At 34.0% G+C, this 18,321-nt stretch overlaps 1 protein-coding gene and 1 long non-coding RNA gene across 8 annotated transcripts in view; one reads left to right on the top strand and one right to left on the bottom strand.

Moving 5' to 3' along the window:
* LOC135137645 (neuroglobin-like) overlaps positions 1–18,321 on the bottom strand; it is a 316,194-nt gene that overhangs the window by 235,567 nt on the left and 62,306 nt on the right. The gene's annotated exons all lie outside the window — the stretch shown is intronic.
* LOC135137594 (uncharacterized) lies at positions 3,286–3,696 on the top strand. The gene is made up of 2 exons (XR_010281881.1): positions 3,286–3,399; positions 3,464–3,696. It is a non-coding gene; the product is annotated as an uncharacterized LOC135137594 (long non-coding RNA).

Genomic DNA, 18,321 nt, shown 5'->3' with positions numbered 1-18,321 from the left:
TTATTGAAATTCCCAGCAGTAAATGAGGTATTGAAGTCACCAAGAAACAAAATTATCGTGGTGCGTAAAATCTAGTAAAACTACTACACCTCCTCTTGTCAAATTTGTTGACGTTAAATCTCTGCCTTTACGAAAAACAGAATAAACATTAGAAAATAATTCTTCATTACTAATGTCCGCAGTTAAGCCAAGATTCAGGTAAGCCGATCACATCATAATTTGAATTTTACAGCAATTACATGATCCTGGTTCACTAGTATTATGTGATGATAAACAATTATTGCATTTCCATGAAGCGCCACTTAAGGATTTTAAGACAACAAGCTGGGCTTTATCTATACCAACACACTTGATATGAGATTTTAAACCACTTTTGTGATAATTAACTTACTCAGTAGATACAATTAGTTTTTAATGAAAATAAAAATCTACTAGACGTAGATCTCTCCACTTCAAGTTTTCAAATTGCTGTTGATGACTGTGGGCCCGTTATTAATAAAAGATAAAGGATATTAAAACTTCCACTATTTAAGCATATTCTTATTGCGTAGGTTCGTGCATTCTAAACAAAAGAAAAGAATACGTATATTGAAACATAAAAAATTTGTAGATGTATTTGAGGGGACATTTTTCAATCAGTATACTGTATCTGGTAACCTTCTTGAAGCTTGAAGGTTGGTTCTTTAAGCTCTAAACTACTCAATAACTAGACTGACTGCACCGAATTGTTCAACTTACTCTGCTTCAAAGTTTCAAGGTCAGCCAATTGTAATAACGCAGAAACTTTTATATTAAACTTTCACAAGACCAACTATGACACTTTTCACTATTCGACTATATTGTTCGCGCAATAAACTCCCTCTCAAACAGATGTTATGCAGTTACCTTTACGTTTTTTTTGGCTAAGTATTTAAGAAATTATCAATCAACAGAAATATAATCCTCTTAATTTTTAATTAAGACTATACTTACTCATTTTTTCGAATTGTCACAATTATTGGATAATAGACGATATAATTATTATCATTTTTCCACTTTTAGTCTTCGAAAAACAATTTTATCTTTCTTATTTTTTTTTAGAATAATTCTATAATTAACTTGGCTGTACAATTAAATAATGACATTTTCTTTAAAGTCGTCGTTTTTTTTAAGAACTTGTTTGTTCTCGTTCTCTCTTTAGCGTGCTATATGTATTTAGAATGATTTGTTTGCCTTCAAAATGTACATCAAAATGGAAAAATTATAATACAGTAATACGAACCCATAAACACAGAAATAACAGCAAAAAACGTTATATACATCTATCGTTTAAAAGGAGATGAACGTATAAAGAAATTAATGAAAGCGAAGAGTATATCCAGACAGAACAGATTATTCTTGAGTGAAATGAAAGCCAAGAACCAAATAACGAATCCATTGCCAGCGAACGCACTGCATAGAATTCTTAAAATATTTAAACTTAACGAATACTTAAATTACTTTGGTATTTTGTGTAGTTGCAATTGTATGTGATTTTAATAATAATGAAAAAACTTTCAGAGTTTAAATAATATATTTGTAGTCACTGCTTTAGTTTCTCTTCTGCCTGAAGACGGTACTGTGTACCGAAACACGTGTAGCAGTGACTACAAATATATTATTTAAACTCTGAAAGTTTTTTCATTGTTATTAAAATTAATATGGAGTTTAAACACGTATCAGCCTCATCAATACAAACGTTGTATGTGATATTCTTAGTGAATCAAAGTCCAGGATGTTAAAAAAATATCGTTATCTTTCGACTGCCTTTGGACTCCGTTTTTTAAAGCCGTGCCAAATACATTTTAGAGATAATTACGGCGTTAATGATTTTTAAATAAAAATGCAATCAATACTCAGATGCGTAGATATGAGAAGACATTGATAAATGAATTTTCCCAATCAATACATTTTATGGTTAAACTTGCGACAGGAATACAACCGTTATGAGAATTATGAGTATGAGCAATGATACGGAAAGTTTTCCTAGTAAAATAAATTTTGATTCCAACAACAACAACGTTCGGAAGGGTTTTTATAAAGAAAACTGCAGTGGTGCAACCAACAAAGGGGGATGAGTATCACTACTTTTGAAGTAGTAGACCTAAATAGAGACCTAAAATAAGGTCGATATTTGTCGCCACCAAAATTCAGGTTAGATATAAATTTTTGCTGGAAATTTCTCACCTTAGAAAACGAATATAAGACAGATCTGGAGAATACTTATTATTACTGTTGTTGAACCTCCTTTAAATCTTTCACTTTGAGTAAATTTTCATATACTACAAAATATTATTAAAGCAATTATTAAGATATCTACAGTTCCAAGTTAAAAAAAGTATGAAATTTACTGGTTTATGCTAATAGCATTAAAAATATTTTTTGTTCTATACTTTAGTAAACATTTTCCTAAACATCTATCTTGCATGATCGATTTTATTATTCAGATAATCTCCAATTTCCGAACCGATTTGTGATTTTTAATGCACTTCAAGATTACCGTACACACGGTTAAATTCCGACTAGAATTTTCCTATGCATTCTCTACATAAAACTGATGACATTGCCCAGCTGTTGTGGCAATATTTTCTGAAGTTTATTTATTCATTGCTTTCAAAATGTTTATGAAATTATTTAAAAAAAATCCAATAATTTTCCGCTAAAAAAACGACTTTTACTTCAGTAACGTGATGTTATTTGCTGGAATTGTTTAAATAGGATGCTCAAAATAAATGACCGCGTGAAAGATTTATTTTATCGACTATCTCTGAAACGATTAACATAATTTCACTGGATTTTGAAAACATAATTTCGTTATGATTGGTTTTACGTTGTAAAAATTGTGCAGTTTGCCTGGCAAAATTTTTTCTATCATCAAATTTTCTATAGTACTTTATAATTAAAAAAAACATTCTTGAGTACCATTTTTCTAAAGCTTTCATTTAAGATTTACATATGATATTGCTATTTCTGTTTTAAAATAGAATGGGTTCATTTCAAGTTATTAAGTGTGGATAATCCTGAATGTGCAACTCCGGATTACCTATATGCGATATTTACATTTCTTTTTTGCAAAGAACAATCCATTGTCTGTCCTCCTATTCCGATAATAAAAAGTTAATTTTTTTAAATGCAGCATATATTTAATGTAATTATGTGAATAACCTTGGGAAAAACCTATTCCCAAGTTTTTCCGAATTGCCACCTCTCAACCAAACCAGATATAAATTCTTAGAAACAGAAGAACTCGAATTCACAGTCCCACTTTCCGAGTAAACCACGAACGAGGCAGCCGTCAGCCGTCTCAAAAAAGAAAAATGACCTTCACGAACTGTTGCTCTCTCCTCCTTGTAATTATATTCATCAACTCTATTTCAACTGGTAAGACCCTCGCAAGCGCTAATTTACCCAATTTACTCAATTACGACATTTCCCAACAAACCAGCCCCAACTTGTCCGGCCAACGAAGAACTCCGGGACTCCGGAATTAGCGAATCCTGTTACAACTGCAACTCCGGTCCCGGCGGATTCTGTGCCACAATTCACGAAAGAAAGTGCTACTGCAAAGACGGCTACATCAGGGACCCGTCTCGGAACGTTTGTACAACGCATTGTTAAACCGAAATATGGATGGCAGGCAACCAACAATGCAAGAAGTTAATAAAGCGACCGCCTGAAGCTCGTGTAGTTCTCATTTTGGCGCGATTGTAGTTTGTGTGTTAATTAGTTGCACCTTTTATAGCGAACAAACTTTGATTGAAATTTTGCCTCATAATTCGAAAACGCGCTGAATAAATAAATCGCTCGACGAGTGTTGGGAAATTAATTTTCAACACAGGGGTGGCGCTGGCGAGGTAATGAAGGTTTCAAAGGCGAAAAAATATTTTTGTGTTTTTTCTTTCAATCGTTGAATGTAAATTGAAATTTGTTTATTCATCTACGTCGGGGTGAGTTAAACGGAATTTATGTAAATTTTCTTGATTTTTAGCACTTGTAGGACTCGAGAGGTTTAAGGGGACTCGTTTTTTGCGAACTAAACTTTAGGCTTTCAGATTACGTTTGATTAGAGCGAATTAATAAAAAATGATGTAGCCCATCACAAAAATCGTTTTTTGTCCCTTTACCTTCCAGATTTTAAATTGATTTTCTCATTTCACAACAGAAAAGGATATTTGACAAAAAACTTAAATGTTATTTGTTAAATACAAAATTTGTAATTGATGATTGGTGTTTTAAAATTACCAAGTGTGTAACCGTTTTTTATGGTACTTATAAAATCTTTCTTATGTTTGACAATGACAAACGGTTCTACCACAAAAGAGTTTGTCTCGACTATTTCTTGTTACTGCATGTTCTGTAGTTCGCTGTTCGTAAAACTCCTCTTCGATAGTTGTTTTTCCATCGTTTTTGTCTGTGGTGTCCTTTTGTTTGGCATTCTTTTCATTTTTATTTTCTTTTCCTCGTTACGTTGAAGCTACGATAGCTTCTGCTTCCCGAGCGTAAGCTAACTATGGCTAATGGCTACTTTAATATTTTCTCGACGTTTCATGACCCTTCAGTACAAAAAAAGTAGTCTCCCGTTTTCATCTGTCTGTCTGTCTGTCTGGTGTCTGTATCCATTTGTATTAGACACGTAATCTTTGAAACTGCTGGACCGATTGTTGTCAATGTTGACCATATAGGAAATTATTATTATTATTATTATTATTATTAATGCATAGTGTCCACGGGTGGGGAACCCAATTACAGGACACAGAAACATTGTACAAATATTTTAAGCATAACTTCAACTTGGCTCTGTTTGGTAGTATCTTTTAATCTGACCTAAAGTGCAGTTAAATAGATCGACTTGATTCTCGATGTCCATATAATTAACAACCATTTGAACAAGTGGAGAATTTGCTCTACTGATAGTGCGTACAGTGGGCAAATAGAAAGAATTTTTACTACGCATGTTCCCTCTGTTGATCTTAAGTGATAAATTGCAAAGTATATCAGGACACTCTTGCAGTCCTTTGACAATTTTAAATAAAGTTATTACCGAGTGCTCTCTACGTCTATTTAGCAAAGATGGAATTTTGAATCTACCCAGAAGTAGATCCTGAGGATAACCTCTCAGAGGATAAACGCCATCGACTATGTAGGACACCGTCTTAAGAAAACGTCTTTGTATTCTTTCAAGGGAAGAAATGTGGATATTATATACAGGACTCCATATGACAGAGGCGTATTCAAGACAAGATCTACAGTAAGTGAAATAGAGTAATTTCAGTGTTTCAATATCACCAAACTCCCGACCATTCCGGATGACAAAGCCTAAGGATTTGAAAGCAGACTCAGTTATTGCCTGAATATGTTGACTGAATGAAAGTTTTGAGTCGAAGACTACCCCAAGATCGCGTATAACTTCAGGCCTAGTAAGAACGGTGTTATCAATGCTGTATCTGTAAATAATGGGTTTTTCTTTTTTGGTGAATGACATGGCATAGCATTTAGTTTTATTAATCATTAAATTGTTATTCAAACACCATCTGTAAACTCTGTCAAGACATTTTTGAAGCCGAAGAGAATCATGAAATGAATTGACTACAGTATAAATCTTCAAATCATCCGCAAAGAGAAGGGAATGCACATCTATGGCATCAACAATGTCATTAATATACATATTGAAAAGCAAGGGACCCAATACGGAGCCTTGTGGAACACCTGTCTCTTGTTTGAACAGTTCTGATTTAAATCCATTGATTTTAACAAATAAATATCGACTGTCTAAATAAGAATTTAACAATGAAATTAATGAGTCCGAAAACCCAAAACATTCCAACTTTTGCATTAGGAGGCGATGGTCAATTTTATCAAATGCCTTTGATAAATCAGTATAAATGACGTCCACTTGGCATTGGTTGTCTAATGAATCACTTAAAAATTGTGTTATCGAAAGAAGATTTGTCATAGTGGAGCGTCCTTTGGTAAAACCATGCTGAGTTGAGGAAATCATTTGCGATATATGATGGGACAAAATATTATGTAATACTGTTTCAAACACCTTGGCAAAATTAGAAATAATAGATATGGGCCTGTAAATAATTTTCAACATTTGATTTTTCTCCTTTTTTGTAAACAGGGCAAATTCTAGAGTACTTCCATTTATTAGGAAAAGTACATGTCTTTAAAATAAGGTTGAATATAATAGTTAATGGTATCGTGAACACATTTGCACAATCTTTCACTACAAAAGCTGGTATGTATTTGATCAGGTCCGTTAGTCATTTTGGGTTTTAAGTTCTTAATGGCGTTATATACATTCTCTTCACTGATGTGTTTTACGCTAAGAATATTTTTATTTAGACTCGTACACTTAAGATTAACAGGTGGATTTTTGTCAGTAACAGATTGGGCAAAGTGATTAGCAAATGCGTCAACAATATCCTTGGGATTGGAGAGGTTTGAATCTTTGTACGTCATATTCTGTGGAAAAAGGTCTGATTTTTTTTGGAGTTTATAAATGCCCAAAACCTCTTAGGGTCTAACTTAACACAGTAATTCATTCGTTGCAAATACAATTTATAGGCATCTTTTATTTTAGATTTCAACTGGGTTCTCAAAGTTTTAAATGTCAGATAGTCATCCGGAGATTTAGTTTTACTATACTTTTTCCAAGCAGATTTCTTTTGCTTCACTATTTTGATAATAGAGCCATTGAACCAATTGGGATAATTACCTACATGAGTTACTTTCCTTGGAACATGCATTTGGAAAATCTCATCTAAGATTTGATAGAACTTAGAAACGGCTTCCTCAACAGTGTTAAAAATATTAAGAACCGACCAGTCCACTAACAAAAGTTTCTCATAGAGAATATTAAAATTACATTTACTAAAATTATAATCAGAGGCCACCGAAATTGGAAATTTCTTACGGTAATACCTTGGCATTTTGATTTCAATTGCAAGAGCAGGATGGTGGCGGTCCTCAGGTAGAAGTGGATCATGTGCATGAGAAACAATACAGTGATTATCTTTACTAATAAGAAGAAGATCAAGAAGCCGATTGTTACTATTTAAAATATTATTGCATTATGAAATAAGGAAAAAAAATTAGCGACTTGTATTAATAAAAAAACGTTTTTCAGAGTTTCTGAAATTTATCGAGCAATGAATTGAAGCCAACGATTCCCTGTCGTGTCGGTTACATGTTTTTCCAATGTCAAGTCCACATGTATATATAGAAGATGAAAATCTATGTTATACCTACGTGTATTTTCCGTTTACACGCCTACTGTGTTGTTAACTGCAAAAACATCAAAATGTCTTCGAGGTTGAAAACTTACGTCAGAAGTATCAGAACTGCCGTGGATGCGTCACCTAAGACTTTTAAAGTTTTCTTTCGCTCTTCCTTTTTTCATTACAGTTCCTATTTCAGTCGCATTGGCGTCCCGAAGTGTTCTCATAAAACGGAATTGATAGGTAAACAAAAAAAGTTATAAATATTAATCACCCGCTACGAATCTACATGTTTTATTTATGATCAATTTTAAGCGCCCGTCATGTTTCAACCGTCGCAGGAAAATTCGCAAAGGCGAATAAAATGCATAAAATCGATCGACGATATCCGCAGCCTTTACATCCGTAACTAATTACAAGCGCGAGTCACTCAGTCACGCCCCCGATATATTAAAAGCACTTTTCTCGCTACGACTTTATCGTAATCGGAATAAAAATATCCAACAAGGTGAGTGTCAAGTACGAGTCAAGTTTACATTTCTCCTCTACAAAATAAACACGGAATTTTAGGAAATGGAAGCTAACGATGTACACTCCACGAGTAGATTTCTCAACGTCGCCATTGTGCTCATTGAAGACCTAATACTACCGATTCCATTCATCAATATTTTTTATCTACCTGTTTTAGCTTACATGAGGACTGTATTGTTTGGAACGTAATAATAAAGTTGTTTATTGACCCTCGGTGACGTCAAATCCAACTCTCATTATAACGACCAATTAAGCGTGTTTAACTCTTTGTACGGATGAATCGGAGGGTAATTTGAAGTTTTCCCCTTTGTATTTTCATCCCCTGAACCGCCAATTTTCTGCTCTTTATTGAACCGATGATTATGGGTTTTCATGGAGACAGTTACAACGTGATTGGCAATTATTTTTGGTATTGTTAAAACATTTACGCTCGACGAAGAGGAAACAAATGTAAATGTCAGAACAAGAAAAACTTTTCAAATCTAGATTTCCACGAACTCCATCGCGTGAAAAACAAAAGTTACTGGTCAATTGGCCGCGTCGAAATGAGAATAGACTCTGTCGTAATACGCTCGTTCTCGTCATGTAGTTTTATGTAAGATTTCTTTTAATTTCAATTCCGACGTGCAACTCGTCTTCAGATTTCAAGTAGCGATTTTTTTTTTTTTCGAGTAAATGTGCTTACTGTGACATAGTGAAATAAAATGAAACAGAACTATTTTTTTCTCAACGTAGGATACTTCTGGCTGTGAATGAGACAAGAGGTGGTAATAATAAAGGCCACTACTCACGGAATTTAAAGCACCTACTACTACATTTTCAACAGCTCTCAGCAGATTATCCACACCGACTCATAAATATTCATTATCCAAGTGTTCTTTTGTCTAATTAATTGTCTTAGAATATGAAGGATTGACATAGATTTGTCTATGCGGAATCTCATGATTGTTACCAATTTCCAGAAATATAATCTCAGTATACTTAGGAATCTCGGTTTTATTTCCTCTAGTACAAAGTTTCAAAGATAATTAATTGGATTTTAATATAACTGTGAACGAAGTTCTTGAGCTTAAGTCTCTGGAATTTTATATTAAAAGAGACTGTATTAAAAATTAAAAAAGATTCCCGAGTACTTAGTCGTAAAATTTCCAAATTTATATTCTCCGCAGAAAATTCATCGGAGATTTTTGTGAGATTTGAAACTATTCCATGAACATCTTGTTTTGATGACGTTAGCAGTGTGATTTATAAACTTAATGTTGACGTTGAAGTTCCCGTTGCAAATTGTCATTTATAAACTTCGTTGCCAAGTTGGCGTTGATGGTAACTTTGATGTTCAACTTTTGCCACATTTAAAGGGGTTGTAGAAGAAAAGTGGAGGATTTAAGTTAATTACTACAAAAATTTACCATTTAGACTTGTTTTTTGTTGTCGAAATAAGCCTACATTTCATATGTGTAGACTTGTTTTCACAACATGAAACTTAAAACATGTTTAAAATGGAAAATTTGTACAAGGAGATATCGATTTTGCAATAGGCTCCGCCCCATAATTGTAAAATCCATGTTTCCTTGCAAAAACCGTTTTAACCATGTTTTAAGTGTATTGTTATGAAAAGATGGTTGTATCTATTAAGATAAAAGTGAACATATAAGCCCCACCCACCCGCCCTATCTCAATTCTGATGATTTTTTTTATTCATCGTAAACCGAGGGGCGGAGCTTAATTGTAAAATTCTTATTTTTGTACAAGAAATAAAAAACATGTTTTTGAGTATCATTGTTCAAAGAATACTATGCATATTAAGAAAAAAGCTAGTCAAAAATTCATCCCCACCCATATCCATCCCAAGCTCAATTGTGATAAATTTTTCATTCGTTGTCAGACCGAGGGGCGGAGCCTAATTGCAAAATCGATACTTTCCTACAAAAATTTACCATTTTAAACATGTTTTACAGCTATTTAAAATATGAGGGTTTCGGTGAACAGGTGATTAAATGGCTTAATATTAGTGCACCTCATTTTCTCTATCAAAATTTGATTTTCGTGGAATTAGTGTTGTAGTATTACACTTTTCCTCGTAAATGTTAATGTACTTCTTAAAAATTCCACCTAATAAATTGTGTCTCTTCCATATTTTCTGTTTTAATACACCACGGTAATACGGTTGAATTGTGCGTTGTTTCCGCATTAGATACTTTATCTAATACAGTAAATCTATCAAAACGCTAACATATTAAAAGTTATATTTGATATCAAATCTTTACTGAATTAATAATAGCGTTTATCTGTTTTGTTCCTAATTTGCTAGATTTTTAATATTGGGATTTGCAGATAAGGATAAATATATAGACAGAGAATTAGCAACATCTAAAAACACCTGATTTTATCCAGGACAGATCTGAGCGTATTCCCTCTCTTTCAAGCAACACATGAAAAAAACGGTAGTCCGTCTAGCGTGGGAGGTTGCTAGAAATCAGTGAAATATTTAAGACAATTAAATCACCTCCATATTAGTCATCAATTTCTTCAATAAATGTCAATATTAATTTAAATATCCAGACCATTTTGACGTTGCTAACACTTTTCATCTAAACAAATCATTTTCGTCACTGCTATCCTATGATACATTTACAATTTTTTCAGACCCTAGTAAGCCATGTAAATCTTAATAACTTGGCTGGTAGTTAACATTAGTACCCCAAAGTTTCTTGAGAATGACTGATATTCTCTATGTCGTTTCGGAACATACCTTATTTAAGGTAATGAATTGTGCCAGAAACCTAACCAATGTTGCCAGCTTAAATATCATCAGGAAACATTATTATTACTCCACTAATTAATTAAACATTTAGAACCTGATAAATTTACTAAATACTTATTTAAAACGTAGAAATATTTTTTTTAACTCAAAGCCAAATGTCATAATTCGTCATAACTAATCATCAATGGAATACATACTACTAGAAAATTGAAGCTAGGTGCATTTCAGTTGCAACAAAATTGATTTTCCCAACAACACTTTTTAAATTTTAAATAAAGCAGAATTGACGAATAGTTCCATAATTTCCTAGTGTATTTTTACAAGAATCATGCATTTTTTATGGGCGTTCTGCAAGCCTAAGATCTATCCAATTTTGAAAAAGTATCCCATCCGTAGTTATGTGCTGATATTGATATGATATTATTTTTTTAATTTAATAAAAATTGAACCTCCATTTGTAGCTTTGAATTTAAAATAGAACTGAAAATTTAAAAAACTTAAAAAAAATATTTAAACTACAACAACATGTTTTTTATACACCTAAGAATTTGCGACTTCCCTATGTTTGTAACCCACAGGAATTCGTAACGTCTACATTTTGTTCAAGACTTACTATTATCTGACAAAAGTTAAGTAAACATAACGTTACGCAGCAAAAATTAATATTTACCCGAAATAGAGTTTTGCTCTCTATTAGTTTCATCAATGAAGATTTAGTACACGTGATGTGTTAGATGCAGTGAAAGTATCCGACAAATACTTGTGATGATTTTACTCGTATGATATAATGGATGTATCTATTAAAAGCAAACTTACAGTTCAATCATCCATTCATCCTCATCCTGCCATTGATTTTGAAGTCAATCCAGAGTATTCCGTTTAATTAAAATAATCATAACATAAAATGGTGGTTAATTTATTCTTATCTAACGAAATCTTCATACAGGTCAAGAACATAATGCTCCACAGCTTGGCTTAAGTTTGGGTTTGTATGAGTGAAGGCTGCTCGAAATAAATACCTGCTAATAAAGGTTTGATCATATAATTCTATTTTACCTGGCAGTCTAAAACACACTGTTCTGTTTGTAGGTTGCTACCATAATGGATATTGATGGAGATTGCAAAACAGACGAACTGTTGAGAATGAAAATAGATCATATAGAGGACAAAGGTTCCTGACACTAAGACAAAAATATGGCAAGCATTTACCACTATTGATGACCAAAAGAAGTCGATTAGTTTCTTAAGATTGTACAAGAAATACGCTAGATTGAGGCCAAAAAATATGCCGCCAACCATTGTAAAAAATACATTCTCGAGATTTTAGTGGACGCTGGTAGTAATCCTCTCACGCTCAAGAAACACAGTGGTTGGAAGTCATCGATCCTTGCCGAGAGGTATGTCGAATAAAGTTTGGTAAGAGAAAAAGAGATTTCCAAGAAGATTGAATGAGAGAAGTGAATGAGAGTAGTGTTACGTTGCGCGTTGAACGGTGATTAAAATCGGTGTGGGTTAAACTCAATTAACTATTACAGCGATTATGTACAAATTAACTTCGTGGTGCAACTTGAATGAATTCGCTCACTCGCTGGACTCGACTTCTTCTGAATAATAATCGTTCCCGACGGTGGCTTCTATTTAAAACCCTTATAACGTTTCTCTCGATGGATCCAGAACGCCGGTTCGAGGGTTTTCCGGGCCCGTCGCGACATCCGGTTCCAGGTTTTCGTCTAGCGAGCCCCGGCCGCTGTCATCGATGAGTCATACTACACACTAGAAGAAACGCAGACATAGACACTAGAAGACCCATAGGCGTCGTACCGGGGCGGCGTACGGGTTTATTTCGTAACATCATACCATCGACATCAATTCGTAGTAGCAACCGTTGTTATTTGGGTAATTTTAACGAAGAAGGACACAACGTACCTTATTAATCATAACAACTCTTCAGCCCTGTCAGCTCAGAATCGTTCTATTTTTGGTCCCTTTTTTCACTGCACTTAAATATTTCTTGTTGTGCCTATTCCAAGCATGTTAATAGAGTTATCGAGTAATTTACATCGGTATTTTTGAATTTATTGATCGAGGATAAGATAATAATATAATAATAATGCATATATTTACGGAATTATATCTTTGTACAAGTCAAAAGAGATGAACATACATACATACATTATATATACATTGTACACTTTAGTGAATACACTACTTCGTCAAAAACAAAAAACAAAACAAAAAATTACAAATAATTTACCAGCTCAGGAAGAACTTCACATTTGCTTTAAATCATTTAGGCGGTACATTAAAGAGATTTAGACAGGGATACTCATTTAATAGTTTGGATAATCTGCTAACAGAAAAATGAACCCCATAGTTTGTTCGATGATTGGAGACATAGAATAAGTCATTATGTCTTACTGAATAGCTTGACACGTGTAGATAAAATTGTTCCAATATACTGGGGCAGTCAATATGATTGTTTAATAGATTAAAGACAAAGCATATATCAAGATATTTGTGACGCGTTTCTATTGCAGATAAACCAAAATATTCTAAAAGTTTTACATATTCGCTATTGTTGTAATCTATGTTAGATTTGTACGCTAGGGTTTTTATTATTTTCATTTGCAAACGATCTAATCGCTTTTTAGCAGTCTTATAATTAGGTGTTCATCTGATTGACCCATAATCAAGCAACGACCGTATGAAGCTAACATATAATATAATGATTGATCGCGTATCAGAGAATTCTTTAGTAATTCTGGTTATGAAACCTAGACGCTTATTACATTTATTAACAACTTCATCCACATGATGTGAATAACTTAGGGACCTGTCAAAATAGACACCTATCACAGAAAACATCGACATACTCCAATTTATTACCTTCAATGCTATAGTCAAACATCGTGCGCACTTTTTTACGTGAAAACCTTAAGATTTTACATTTGCTTATGTTAATTTCTAAACCGTTTATTTTACACCAGGCAACAAATCCATCCAGCTCTTTCTGTAGTAAGGCGCAGTCAGTATCTGTCCTGATAACGCGAAACAGTTTTACATCGTCCGCGTATAACAGATATCCCATCTTATCTATAAACTCTTTAAGATCATTTATGTATTTATTAAAAAGTAAAGGTCCCAAATGAGACCCTTATGGGACGCCTGAGGTTACTTTAATACTTTGTGAAAAAAATCCCTTCACCTTGACAATTTGTTCTCGTTCTAATAAGTATGAGCCTATCCATGATAAGAGAGGATCCCTGATACCAGCTGCGTGCAGTTTAGATACTGGTATATTGATATTGACTCTGTCAAACGCTTTGGTCAGGTCCGTGTAGATAGTGTCTACTTCGTTACCATCTTCTAACGCAGTACTTACGAAGGTAACAAATTTGTATAAGTTGGAGCTAGTAGATTTACCCTTACAGAAGCCATGCTGTTCTTGCATTATAAAGTTTTTTGTAATTTTCTGCAATTTATCATAAATAATAGCTTCAAATAATTTTGGTATAGCCGAAATAATAGAAACCCCCTGTAATTCTTGACATCTGATTTAGAGTTGCCCTTGTGTATTGGAAACACATAAATGTGATAATTGTATGGATTTATTAAATACCACATAAAGGGGATAAGGCCCGGCACTGGTCTTATCATTTAAAGTGCGGATTTTATTTACAATATCTTCAACCGTAATAACAAAATTGCTAACATCTAATAAATAACCCTGGGGTTCTTGTACATAGTCAGAAGTAGCAGAGAGATCAGAATAATTTGACTGAAAGAACGTTGCAAATAAGTTAGCAATGTCCTGAGCTTCTGTCGCTTGAACGTCCTCGAGATGAAGCAAAGAAGGCATAGTATGTTTATCATTCTTAGTTTCGTTTACAAAGTGCCAGAAACTTTTACTATCATTTACCACATCATTTTCAACTTTTTTAATGTAAAGCTCTCTGTCGTTTAGAACCGATTTTTTACATGCTTTGCGTAAATTTACAAAAATATTATAATCGGACTGTAGGTTGGAAATTTTAAATTTTTTGTGGGCGAATTTCTTTTGTTTGATTAAATATTTTGATTGATCACTAATCCATTTGGGCCAACTAATTTTATGTGGACGTTTACTTGCAACGTAACAGTCAATAATCTATAAAGAAAATCGTAGAACAACTCAACAGTTTGATTGATACAACTTTGTTCATTCAAAATGGACCAATTAAAGCTAAACAAATTGTCGATAATTCTATCGTACTGGGCATTCCTAAAATCTAAACAAATATTCAATGGATCATTAAGAGTGTCATCACCTAGGATATCAAAGTGAATAGATAAAGCCGGATGGAACACATCCGGATTGATCAAGGGCCACATTGTTGAACTAGTGTGGTGGACCAGTTTGAAAAAACCAAGTCCAAAACTGTACCTTTATCATTATTAATGTTATTAAGTTGTGAAAGACCGCAGTATGAAAATCTGTCGCAGACAATCTGCTCCGCGTCCTTACTAACTCCAAGCGGCACAAAGCCATTACCATCAAGAGCGACACACCATTCTAGACCTGGTAGATTGTAATCACCCACAACACAAACTATGTCCTTGTTGTAATCGGACGTCAAATGTTCGACAAATGAAGCGTGTTCTTCATACACTGCTGTGTTCGAGTCCGGTGGTACATACCACTACATTAGACAGCTCCTAACAGCATTTTATTTGACCCATTTATGTAAATTGCTACCCATATTTCTTCACGAGTTGAGTACAGGTCGTAGTCAATAACTTCTGACTGAAAGGTGTTCAAAACTGCAATCAGAACTCCTCCTCCTCTGCTCTTGCTACTGGTTGATGTAAACCGGTCCTTACGGTAGACAGTATATCTCTTATCTATCAATATTGTGTTACTAAACGTGGCATTAAGCCAAGTCTCAGTTAACACAATAACAGGGTATGCTTCAATTAAAACAAACGTAAAAAAATCTACAGATTTGGTACTCAAACCCCTTACGTTTTGGTAGTGAATCATAAGGAACTTTAGGTTTGCGCTATTCCTACATCCTGAGGTTGAAAATTTACCTCTTTCTCAGAAGTATGTGAACTTGAAGGTTGTCTTTTGGAAAAGGGCCTGACTGCTATGCCATTCGGCCAAAATTCTGGATCAAGAATAATATCCCTAAATTCGTAATCCGTTGTAACTTTAAATGAGCTGTATGCTTCTGGACGCCTTGACTGGAGCTTTTACAATTTCACTCTAACTTCTTTGTTAGCCTTGGTCTTAAGGTTGGTCTGGATGTATGTAGAATTTTTTTCTACAGGTACGGAGGAATCCACTCTAGTCAGATGCAAGTTATAATATCTCGGTTTCTGAGACGCCACCATAAACCAATCCGATTCGGTTTTATTCTCATTTTTGGAAGTGCCAATTATCAAATTAGAATTTCGATAATGCCTTTTGTCAGGATTAGTATTGTGGTTTCTGGGTTTTGGACCATTTGCGGTGCCATTCAGAGAATATTCTGTGACCTGTTTGATGACCTTTTTAAGCGAAAGTGAGAGTTCTTTGTTGTTAAGTTTTTCCATAGTGGTATTTACTGTTTTTGCGGTGATATGATTTTGGTCAGTGTCATACATTTTATTAGGCAAAGATGGTGGTACTTCATCGCAATCAGAGTTACAGAGGGCACTTGCAACCAGATTTGTTATCTCATGTAACTTGGATGTTATCCACACAAGTTTTTAACCCGTTTAAATAGTGTGTAGGCCATTTGGGCATCCGGTTTTGTCGGACATGTTTTATTTTGAGATTCTGTTACTTCACATTCGTCTAGCTTTGCGCGCAAAACACGTACCTCGTCCTCAAGGGATTTCACCCTGTTAACAAGCTCTAGGTTCGTCACCTTTAGCACTTAAATCTCCTGTTCCTTAGACTCGTCAATATCACTGCTGGTGAGAAGGTCTTCGTTATCTTCTGCTCGATCGTCAATTCCAATAGCATCGAAATCCTGTTGTAACTTAGGGTTATCACAGCAGTACTTTTTGCCTCTTTTTGCAACTATTATGCATCCAGTGTAGACAGGATAAACAAATTACACGTTTTTTAACTGCAGAACGACCACAGATCGCACACAACATTTTACGACAATCTTCACCAGCCGCCATTTTATTAATTCCTCCTGTGATTAAATTGTAGATTATACTTCGAGAAATAGAAATGCATGATTTTTCCTGAGGCGCCGCTTGTAGCCAGAGCGGGAAGCCCGAGGGCTACAAAGCGCGGAAGGAAAAATGGCATTTCGCTCCTGAGGTGTATTATACAATTTTTTGCACATCAAACAGTTTTTCAACTGATAAAAAATGATATGATAAAAAAATAGTAATCATAATACCCTTTGGATCCTAATTAAATTTGTTTATGTATTTCTCTCCCTAGGGAGCAAATATCCTCTTTCTCTCTCTAGAGAGCAATTGTTCTGTTTTTCTACCGATTTTGCGGTCATAGAAACTGACCTTTACTCCCGCAAGTTCAAAAAAAAATTTTTTAGTCTCTCTAATTTGAAAATGGCATTTGACGAACTAAACGTCAACGTCAACGTTAAAAAAAAGAATTAAAATTGAGAAACTCAGGTCGGTATGAGAAAAAGAAAATTTATCAATTTATTATTCAATACAATCAAATTAATTTCTTTCAAACATAAAAACTTGGTCGAAGGTTATTTCTAAGGAAATTCCCTCACCCTTGAAGTATATTCTGACAAATTTAGTCTGTTTGAAAAATTATACAATTTGATTTTGCGATTTTCGTTTTATGATAACCTTTATAAAATAAAAAAATAATTTTTGGAACTTGCGCGGACAATGTAAAGTATATTTAAAGCAGATCACCAAAAGTACTCTCAGCATTAATAAGAAATTGAGCTCAAGTGTTTATGTTTATACATCGTAAGAACTTCACTTTGATTTGAATGAGTTTGTTTCCTCAGAATAGAGGACTAAATTATTATTTAAGCCACATGCGAGCCTCATTGGATGTATGTAATATATTATACCAACAACAACATTTACAACACCGCTCCCAGATACCAAAAATTTCATATGCCTAGATTCATGTATGTGCGCTTTTGTATCTGTTAATATTTACGAATGTTTAGAAAGGTAAAAACAATCAAATCATAATGAAACGACACTTTTTCGTGTTACAAAGCAGTAAATAAGTATATATTCAAAAATATTAAAATTTGTTTTACCATATTAGTCGAGGAATTAGCATCACTGTTTTATTAATTTCCGGACGCTAATAACATCATTTCCAACAAATTTCCTCTATAAAAAAAACTGCAGAGAGTGGACAAAAAGATTTTGCTTCGTACTTCCAAAAATTAGTTTGCGATCACCGGAAGCTACTTCAAAGTCAAGAACACCAAGGTTTAATTAAGAAATGTTTCTATAATTTCCGCGAAGCTCTAGGCAAATGTCAGCTTGGATATTCAGAAATAATTATCTAGAACAAACAAATTCAGCTATTAGCTTCCAGTAAAATGAAAGAAACAACTTAGAGCAACTATTGAAGCTGAGGGTGTCCATTCTTCGGTCCGTATGCTGAATGACCACGGATGACTTTGATTTTGCAAAAAAAAACATATAACCATGAATGTAGGTATAGATAAGGCATATTTGAACACTTGAAGTTTAGATGGTGACGCATGGTTTTTAAAATTGTGAAAAATTTTTTCAATCTTCCCGTTTCTCCAAAGAAATAAAATCTTGCTAGTTTTAGATGGAAATAGAAGTTAC

The sequence above is a fragment of the Zophobas morio genome, unplaced genomic scaffold (genome assembly GCF_036711695.1).
Source record: "Zophobas morio isolate AGI-343-1 ecotype UQ-CSIRO unplaced genomic scaffold, CSIRO_AGI_Zmor_V1 ptg000029l, whole genome shotgun sequence".
Lineage (NCBI taxonomy): Eukaryota > Metazoa > Arthropoda > Insecta > Coleoptera > Tenebrionidae > Zophobas > Zophobas morio.
Note: the sequence above shows the minus strand (reverse complement) of the source record. Positions and strands in the feature narration are given on the sequence as shown.